This window comes from Triticum urartu, chromosome 2 (assembly GCF_003073215.2).
Source record: "Triticum urartu cultivar G1812 chromosome 2, Tu2.1, whole genome shotgun sequence".
Lineage (NCBI taxonomy): Eukaryota > Viridiplantae > Streptophyta > Magnoliopsida > Poales > Poaceae > Triticum > Triticum urartu.
Window position 1 is genome coordinate 38,195,653 of NC_053023.1, and position 11,104 is coordinate 38,206,756.

The following is an 11,104-nucleotide window of genomic DNA, read 5'->3' on the forward strand; positions in this document are numbered from 1 at the left end:
CATCTTCATTGAGTGGGTCCTCATTATCTTCATCATCTTCGTCATCTTCATCATCTTCCACCAGGTTGATATAAATGACAACCAGCTTGGGTCTTTCTGCTCTGAAGGAGAATCTGATCAACTCACCACCAGTAAGACGCATGCGAGCGAGGAAACGGGCCCATCCATCTCCTCCAATCTGCGACATATTGCGTCCTTTCTCGACCTCCATAGTGTACGGCCCCCCAGGAGCCTCAAATGTCACAGTGTCTCCTGTCAGCTTGTTGAATTTCAACCTCACATTGCATGGGACGATCTGTGTCAGAAAAGCAAAATGACACAATGCAGTAATGCCAACACTAAAAATAAAATAGTTGTTACATTTCATCTAATTTCTTACCGCCGCATGACGAAAACTCGGATGGAAGTAGATGCCGAACAGCTTGCCAGTTGCAAGGCTGCTGGCGCACCTTGACTTGCACAGTCGACATAGTGGTGCTGGTGGTGGCGCCATTTTCCTAAAGCAATATGAGTAAAGGATTAACGATTCACTTCACAGGAAACAAGTGGCAAATTTAACTAAATTGGCACCTACATTTTGCCAAAAAATAACTTATTACAAAAAAACTAAATCGAGCATACTAAATCAACTAGTATACTAAATCCACTAGCATACTAAATCAACTAAATCAAAATGTTCTAAATCAACTAGCCTACTAAATAAACTAAATCAAAATGTTCTAAATCAACTAAATCAACTAGCCTACTAAATCAACTGAATCATATCAACTAAATCGACTAAATCAACTAGCATACTAAATCAACTAGCATACTAAATCAACTAAATCAAAATGTTCTAAATCAACTAAATCAACTAGCCTACTAAATCAACTGAATCATATCAACTAAATCAAAATGTTACATATGAAAGCCTACTAAATCAAAATGTATCAGGGAGGAGGGACAAGGAGGGGCGACTCGAGGAGGGAGAAGATAGTAGGACGGAGGAGGAAGGCGGAGCGAGGAGGGGCCGGCCGATGGCGAGTGGAGGGAGGACGGATCGAGGAGGAAGGCGGAGCGAGGAGGGGGCAGCCAGCGGCGATTGGAGGGAGGACGGAGAAGGAGGTCGGTACCGAGTCCAGTGAGGAGAATGAGGCGACAGCGGCGCAGATCGGGGGAGGGGCGACGGGGGAGGACCGGCGGCGCGGGGGGTGAGGAGGAGACCGTGAGTGTGTGTGTGAGTGTGATCTGTGGATGAGGCTAGCTAGAGTGGGTGGAGATGGAATGGAATAGCAGTAGCGCGCTATAGGTAAATGCGCTACTGCTAAACTACCTATCAGTAGCGCCTTTCAGCCTGAACGCGCTACTGCTATGTGTCAGTATGTAAAAATAGACATAGACATAAAAAATACATTGATCATCAATGGTCTTTTTGTGTACAATCTGATTTGTCAATAGGAATCCTCGCCAGTTGGTTTAAGAACTGGCGAGGACTCCTATTGCGGCCACAGATTCCACACATAGAGTTCAATGAAGACCAAGTGCTTGTGAAAGTTATAGAAGAAACATATTTAAGGTGGGTAAAACTCTCTTCACGGAGCGAGGTGGGACTAAATTTTTGTAGCTAATTTAGCAGTAGCGATTATTTCATGAATGCGATGCTGCTACATTACGTAGTAGTAGCGCTGTTTATTTTAACGCGCTGCTGCTATAACTGGCCTCGCGGCGGCGTCGTGGGAATTTTAGCAGTAGCGCTTCTTGGAGTGCATGCGCTACTGATAAACTTGTTTCAGCAGCGTGTTTCCACGGCCCGCGCTACTGCTACTTAGCAGCAGCGCCTGATTTTAAAGCGCGCTGCTGGTAAGATTCTGTGTATAGGCTTTTCCCTAGTAGTGACACTTTCCAACATCCCGAGCCTTCATCATCTGATGATCTTGATAATTACAAATGGCATGTCCAATCTTTTCCATGTCATCCAAAAAGAGCTAAAGGCTCCTTCCACATGTTGGGTGGTCATTTTAGTTGTCCATGAAACACCGGTAGCAAAAATTTGGAAAAACATCCAGTAAAGTCCTCACATGCCACCATGCATTGATGTGGGGAAGAATCTCTGTGGCACAACAAAGAATGCAGTAAACATGTGAAAGAGACAAATAGCAAGGGCCTAATCGTTTCCAATTGCTCAGATTTTATCAACCACACTTGATTGTGCAAATAGATCCTTCCAAATAGTCATTAGCCAAATCATACGAAATCACACATTGGCTGAGGCTTTGAGCTCACTTTCAATCTTCCCTCCATCGTTGTAGCTCCGAAATCCAGGACGATTGTGATGGTGTGGATTTAGAGATCTTTCTGTCTTACATCAGCTGGAAGCACTGCAAAATGATTTTCCTATAACTTCTCCCGGATTTTTTCTTGATTTTTTGTCTTTTCAAGAAAATATCCAAAACTAGAAATATCAAGAAACAGAGTTGTGGAGGTGTATTGAATCTTTGAAGTTCTTCAAACCTCTTTTGGATGAGTCATAGTTGAAGTACACTCTCTTCTACAATGTATTCATTGTTTAGGGTAGGGAAGAGATGATGTCATGGCAAATGTAGTTCTTTTGGGGCACTCTAGGGTTTACCCAATCGCCTTTAGGGTTGTGCTTTATCCAATTCAATCAAATACTTGTGTGGAGTTTCTTCGCTCCAAATAGGATTTTCACATGAGTTGCCGACACAAATTTAGTTACTGCCACCGGTGGGAATTTCGGTTGTTTGTTTTGATCATCTACAGAATTTATACAATGATTGCATGAGTTTACAGCAGGTACTAAAAGTGTGAACATTGTACTTGCAGCTTGTAAATTTCTTGAGATTTTATCAGTAATTTTCCCTACAAGTTTTACAGTAGTTGGGCTATTTTGGAGCCGTTTGTTGCTTTAAATCTAACAGCACACAGATACGTAGTAAAACAAATGGACCGACATCTTACGATTTCTTTTCAGTTTTCTTCATTGGAAACTGGGAGCCTTAGTGTTCCTTGATTCAGAAAAATAAAGAGCATCAGAAGATTTAAACCATTAAAATCCATAGTTGGAGTGTATGTTTTGAACGTGGTGGGTTTCACCACTGATTTTGTTGCTGTACTTGCTACCTTTAGGTCCGGAACAATAATCTATTGATGGAGAGTATGTGTCCTCACCCAATTAGCCCCACATGAACTTTAGCTAGAAATTTTGACGGCATAACGCGTTGGTGAGGAAGCATCCAAATCAATAAGAATGATGATGTGCTATTCATGTCAAAATTTGTTCATGCCCTCCAAGTCAGGCTATACATTCCATCCATATCACCATCCTACTAGATCACTAACAACCAGCTAACTAGCTAATCCAACACCACCACAAACTAGATAAGACCATAGATGAATCTAACAGCTTCAACTACACCGCTGGCCCTTCCTTGTCATGTCATTCTTCAGTCTGAATGATGAATGGTATCGACGCACCAAAGAGAAATCTCATCCTTCGGTTGAATACGGAAGGAACTAAGAAGAGCTAGCAACCAACAAAACGACAACCCGTCAAGCACTTTACACCGCTCAGCAGCAACCAAATTACGACCAAGCTGTCCATCCATCGGTCTTCTCGCTCTTCGTAAGATCAAACTTCCCGGTGGTTGACCCCTACTTGGGCAGAGAGAGAGAGAGAGAACAAGATTAGCAACTAGTATCAATCCATAAAGGACAAACAATATTTTGACACGACATCAACTTCTTTCTAATTTGTTTGCTGGCAAGAACCTAGCATTTTCTAGTCAACACCCTTGAGGTTGATTTTTCTTACAAACAAGGCCAAAATTGCGACAAGTTTGAACAGTACAAGACACACCTTGGTCTGCTCCCTTGCATTCAGTAATAGGTACACATGCATCAGTCAAACATATTATGCTGAATGAACTCTATCTTTATAGATGAACATAACATGATGTAGTGTACACAAGACTGCGAGTTATAGGTTGCAAGTAACAATAGCCAAAGCCAGCCGATCCATTACAATGGATGTGCACATAATGTAGCAGTCTGCGAGTGAACTAGCAAGCAATAATACTAACTACCTAAATGCTAGATAATGGAGCTGCACTATTTGATGAAGACGAGCGCACGCGCGTGATCCGTCTGATGCATGCATGTGCTGATGCTTTGACTATTTAACACAATAGTTGGTAGCAGTGTGTGGGGACCGTGCTAGCGTGCATGTGGATAGGCACCGCCGATGCACATGCATGTGCTAACGTCACCTATTTATTTCGTTCCAATTTTTTTTCTAAAGTTACAACTTTTGAACCGGGTGTCAGAACGAAGAACCGTTTTCACTGTTGGTTTACTCGTGACGAACTCTTCAAAAGTAGATCATATTTGAATATGTTTTGATGATTTTTTTAAAGCATCTTCGATGCTATATGAGGCAACTTTAGTGCTAAAAATCAGCAACTTTGGTACTAAAGGAATTGCATCGTGCGTATAAGTGAATTCGCCTAGTAGCCTCCTAATTAGTTGTGTGCACTCGTGTAATAGGTGGTTACCATGGTCCAGAAACTAAGTTGTAGATTGTTTAGTTGCCTACCATAATGTGAAAGATGCTTACCATAAAGTGGAAACTTCTCTAACATGGCTTTAGAAACCAAGTTGCCTAAGTCGCTACGACGTTGGCTACGAGTGATCCACAATTGCCTGGAATACCATGGAAGTTCTCCATAAGGGACCTAAGTTGCCTACAATGTCAAAAGGTTTTATGGGATCTAAGTCATCTATCGTGATTTCAAATTTCGGAACTATGTGGGGATGGATGGTATAAGATCTGTGTGCTTTCCTTTTCTAGGGGGGAGTCTGCCCGCCAACAGTACTGAGCACGCAAGTATTGGCTACCCATGTTACGACGAGCTCTTCAAAACTAAACCCCACATGGATATGTTTCGGTGATTTTTTTTCAAAAAGCAACTTTAATGCCAGATCAGGCAACTTTAGTGCTAAACATAAGCAATTTTACTCCATTAAAAGTAACTAATTACCAACAATAAGCAACGAACTAGTAATAGAGAACAACTTTGAGCCAGACATATATAACATCACATCAACTTCATAACCAACTTTCTTTCTACTAGACGCAACTTTAGTGCTAAAAATAGGCAACTTCTCTACATTTTATGTCCTAGTTAATTTTGTCTAGAATTCTCCTAACTTCCTCACCGGTACTTCTAAGTTTCCTATTGTTCATGGTCATAAGTCGTTGTTTCCAAATTGGCTATAATACTATAATATCATCTACCGTTGATACTCTTGTGTCTGCTATTGCCAGTTATGGTAAGCAACTTGGTGGTGAATTGAGTCAACTTCAGAGTATTTGTAGGAAACTTAGAAAAATAATGATAAACAACTTCACAAAATTGTAGGCAACTATTTCTGCAAAGTTAGATAACTGGGCAGCAATGATAAGCAACTAATTACCAATATCAGGTAACTAGGCATCAATGGTAGACAATTTTTATAGTATTTATAGGCAACCGAACATCAACCGTAAGCAACTAACTATCAAAAAATAGACAACTGAGCAGCAGTGATAGGGAAGTTGGGATAATGTTAGCAAAATTCACAGGTACACATAGTCCAGTGAAGTTGTTTTGTATGTAGCACTAAAGGTGTCTGATGTTTTGTGTTTTTTATCATTTTATGCAAACCAACCTAATAGACGGTCTACTCGGACAAAAAGAAGAAGTTGCTTCCGTGTAGCACTATAGTTGCCTCCATTGCACCCACAGTTGCCCACAAAAAAATGTTTGACGAAACTCATAGGTGAAAACGGAACTGGATTTTGATGATTGAATCAAAAGTTATGACTTTTATTTTTTTGAACCCCCAACAAATGCATGCGACGACAAAAATCTAGGCTGATTTAACATGATCGTGGGGGGGGGGGGGGGGGGGGGGGGGGAGATGGTGACTAGGGACCATAGTGATTTCTTTTTTGGAAGCACGTGCGGAGGGACCGGTTAAAGCTACTGCAGAGCTGCACCGTCCATCGGCTCGTCGTCGGTCTCCCTCCATCCTTTAAGAGTGTACTTTCAACTTTGTTGGAAAGTCAAACTTTTTTATATTTGACCGTATTTATACAATAATACACCAATATTTATGCCATCAAATTAGTAGCATCGGATTCATGATCAAATGTATTTCTATCATATCCCTGTTTGGTATCACAAACATTGATATATTTTTACACAAACTCGGTCAAATTTTGAGATAGTTTGACCCTCCAACAAAGTTAAAAGTACACTCTTTAAAGGATGGAGGGAATACTTCCATCAATCCTTCTATGTTCACGCTGGACTTGGAGTAAGGACTCTAGTACTCTAGTCTCTAGACCCTAGAGGCCAGAGCAAAATTATAAATGCGTTTTATTAAAAGTAAATTATAAATGCCAATAAAAAATACTAGCGGCCAAGTAATAATTAAGAACTGATTTTTAAAATATGCATAGATGATTTATTTTCTTGGCCCGGTTGCGGCATCACCAATGTTAGTAGGAACCAGCTGGGTGAAGCTCCAAGATAAAGCCGCCGCCAAATAAAGATTGGTCCCTACTATTTTGTTTCCATGTTATTTAGTAACATCCATGGTCGTTTTAGATTATAAATTTAAATGTATAATCACTCGCAAAAAATTAGCTGTATAAATTATTACAGACTATTTTTGGCCCATTTACACTTAGAAGGTGGTAGCTTTAACTATAATATCTAATAACGAGATATGTCATATAGTGCAGCAGCTATTTGCTGCTATAATTTAGACTCAAAAGTTGGTTTAGTCATATCGAAGTTGGTTTAGTCATACAAAGTGTCGTAGCTTAGATTTTAGACTCAAAGTGTTGCATCGTGGTTATAGCTAGCAATGTAAATGCTCTACATGCCTTTCCATGCAGAAAATGGAGGTAACTAAAGGCGATAATGTGATGGTAGACATACCACAACTTCCTCATGTCACAAATCTGGAGCTGGATTTCCGGTCGCCAAACAACCACATTTTTGGTGCATGTGTATCTAGCATCCTTGTGCGTTGCAGCAATCTTCAACACCTCAGCCTAGGCATCAACAAATTCGTGAGCATATATAACTTTTTGTCCTAAATTCTTTGTAAATTCTATAAACTTTAACCATGCGTTCGTAGGCGCATGAGTAATTGCTAACTATATGTATATGCTTCTATGTCGACATGATTGGATGGGCCTTCAAAGTACCTTCGCCGGTGAGGGGAGAGGTGCTGCATATGCGGATGCGTTGGGAGCTGGAAGGAGCACAATATCTCACTGGATCATCTTCGCGAGGTGGATTTCAATGGCTACGCGGGGCAGGAGTACCATGACATGGCACACTTGTTGCTACTGAATTCACCGGCGATCCAGAGGATGATTGTGGTCGTTGAGGCATCTGGAGAGATCTCATGTGACGATAGTTCAGATGATGAAAGCCCACCATGCAAGAGAGAAACCATGGAGACATCGGTGTCAACGCTTCCACACCCTAGAGGGAAGTGGAGGGCATGCGCCCCGGCTAATGAGGCGACGTCGGAGTACGAGTGGACGCTAGGTCCATGAACACTCCTTTAAAGCAAAGCTAAGCATTTCTACATCTTACGATTTGTTTTCAGTTTTCTTCATTGGAAACTGGGGGCCTTAGTGTTCCTTGATTCAGAAAAATAAAGAGCATCAGATGATTTAAACCATTAAAATTCATAGTTGGAGTGTATGTTTTGAACGTGGTGGGTTTTACCACTGATTTTTGTTTTTGCTGTTATTGCTACCTTTACGTCCGGAACAATAATCTACTGATCGAGAGTACGTGTCCTCACCCAATTAGCCCCACATGAACTTCCCTCAAACGGTAATTTTCTTCCGGAAGTCTTCTCCCGTAGATGTAGCTGTTTTTTTATTACATGATAATGTAAGCTCAAGTCATGAATGTTGGATGGGGCATTAGTAAGAATGATGAATGACATAGATGTCAAAAAGTACTTAGCGGTTGGCACGTAAGTGGACCGACTCATAGAGAAAGTCAGGCACTCCATCACGGAAGATTTAACTGAAACTTACTCGACATCCCGAGCCGCAGTGGCGGAGACAGCACCCGGTGAGCCGGGGCTGCTGCCCGGACTCCCATGGTACATGTGCATGGAGCTCTAGTAGTAAACAAATGATTTACTTAACAATTTGTTTGGGCAAAATCTAATTAACTTGTCATCTCGTATATCTTTCACAGGCTCTAAATTTGAGCTGGCTCTGCCACTGCCGAGCCGTTAGGTTATCATCTGATGATCTTGATAATTACCTAAGGGCACACCTACTCGGGAAAAGCTTATACACACAAGCTAACCAGTAGCGTTGGTTAAAAAAAACGCTACTGCTACCTACCAGTTGTACGGTGTATAAAAAAACGCTACTATTATATAAGTAGCAGTAGCGCGGCCCAGGTAAAAAGCGCAATTACTATAGCTGCCACACCATTGCCAGCAGGCTAGATTTAGTAGTAGCGTCGGTCTACAATCAGCGCTACTGCTATTGGTCTTAGCAGTAACGCTCTTCCTCGCCCCGCGCTACTGCTATGGGTACCTTATCCCCAAATTTTCCATCCCTGCGCGCGTCCTCACACTCTCACTCGCCTCCGCCGCCGTCCCCCGCGCCGGTCCTCCCCCCCCCGCCGCCCCCCCCCGCCCCCCCCCCCCCCCCCCCCCGGCCCCCCCCTTCTCCCCCCCCGGCCCCCCCCCCCCCCCCCGAACCCTAGCTAGTTGAAAAATGTAGGTTAAATCTTAGAATAATGTAGTAGGTTATGATCTTAGGTGTTTAATCTGAGAATAATGCAGTATGAACCCTAGCTAGTTATGGTCGAACCATGTTCAAAATGTAGGTTTTTAATTAGGTGTAGTTAATATAATTTAGGTATTGTATATATGTATTTAATCTTAGAATAATGTAGTATGAACCCTAGTTATGATTGGACCATGTTCAAAATGTAGGGTTTTAATTAGGTGTAGTTAATAGAATTTAGGTGTTTTAGGTGTATTTAATAGAATTCTAGGTTGATTCGTTTTGAAGTGGACATGTCATATTTTGAACATGTCACATTTGTTGTTATTTTTTTAGTTAAAGCAATTATTCCCGCATCGACGTCGACGATGCCAATCTCGCATCCTCATCGTCGACTCGGTGGAGGAGGCCTGCTTGATCAGAGGGGCCATGTCCAAGACTGGGCTCCGCCGGGCTGGTATTGGGAGGTGCTACCTTCCGAGGGCGCAGCTTGGTGAGGAGCCAGCCCATCGTTGACGCAAACCTTCTTTGGTGGCGGTCGCGCGGGCCAGTGACGGTGCGGAGGCTTTCGTCCCCCGCAGAGGTGGTACGTCACCGTGTCAGCGAGGAGGACGAGCATGTCCGTCGCTACATGGTTACGTTGGAGGGCAGGTTCGACAATACCTGGCAGGTTCTTCAGGGATCTCACTGGAGCTATGATCCTGTGATGATTCCTTCTCTTTGGGTGTCCACCGCCTGCGCCGCTATATTAGTGATGTTATATGTATGATACTATTCGAGATGTATTAATGATAATATTTGATGATGTACGGACGCAAGAGATGATTTGGTTTTTCTTATTGAATGCATGCTAATTTGAACTAATTTATTTTATGATTTAGTTTTGCTTATTGAATGATCAAATTGAAGAACTACTCCTATTTTGAATGCTCAAATTGGAGAGCACTACGCAAAACGTATGCATTTGATTAGTTGATAGCTTATAGGGTTTCACTAAGTCATAAGATGAGGATAATAATATTTTTGTTTATATTTTGTTTTTCCAGAAATCAAGGAGCCCCTCCATCATCCCCGCCGTCGTCCTCGTCACCGACCCCCTGCGACCTCGAGGTGAGACCAGCCAAATCTCCATGTCAATATGAGTCCTATAAGATATTTTGAAATGTTTTTGTTCACATTTTCAACCATTTAAATGCAATGACCATCAAGTTTGAATGCTCATATGATGTAGATATAAACATGTATATCTTGTGTTGCTCAAATAGAATATGTGCTTGTCCAAGTAGCCGGCCATGTTTGCAGGTAACACCTCCGAGTGGCCTATGTTTTGCCGGAGTGTTGATTAATTTCCGTTCCGGTAAATTTCAAACGCTCGATATGTCATTTTTTAGCAAAGGTCATGCCAGATTTTTTCGTGAATTTTGGCATGACTTGTGCTAGAATATGTAGGAAATATCGAGTGGCCTGGATTTTCTAGAAAGATAATTAGAAGACATTTCGGGTTGCCTTTAAGTCTGTCGAGGCTCCATACATGAAAGTCAACAAATGAGTGAGGGAGAAAGTCTACACCATATATGAGAGAAGAAGAATCCCGGCTGTTGTCGTGGGGATCATTTTTCCTTCTTGTCTTGTGCTAGACCTTTGTTTTGCACTAGAGGAAGGAGGAATAATGACCATCACTGGTGGTCGAAAAATCAGTGAGGAATCAGTTAGAGAGAATCTCCACCATATATGAGAGGACGAAGAATCCTGACTATTGTCGTGGGGTTCGCTTCTCCTTCGTTCCCATGTGCTAGACATTTTGGTGTAATGCACTTGGGAATGAAAGGAGGAGCGACCATCACCAACGATCGAATGTATACACCACGTGTGCTGAGAGTTTTCAAGAAAAGACTCGACAGACCGATAGTCAACCCGTGATGAATAATAATGATCTAATTTAGTTTTTGTAGTACATATATTTAATTGTACAAGTTTAATCTTTGAATTAAGAACCTAGGAAATGTCGTCGTCAGACGACGAAAGTCTCCCAGCGAAGTGCGACTGTTGCGGCGACAACCGGGGTCTGTGCGACAGGCCTCACCTAGTAGATGGTTGGCGCTTCAGCATTAAGCTCCAAGAGGCCTTCGATGTTGAAACGGTACGCAACGATGACAAATATTTTTTTCGTAATTAAGCACGACTTCTGCTTCTTCAACGTGTAATTTTTATCTTGTACAATTCGACTAGCTTATCCCATGCCATGCAATACGCTATATCTTGGAGAGGATGGATTTTGAAGAT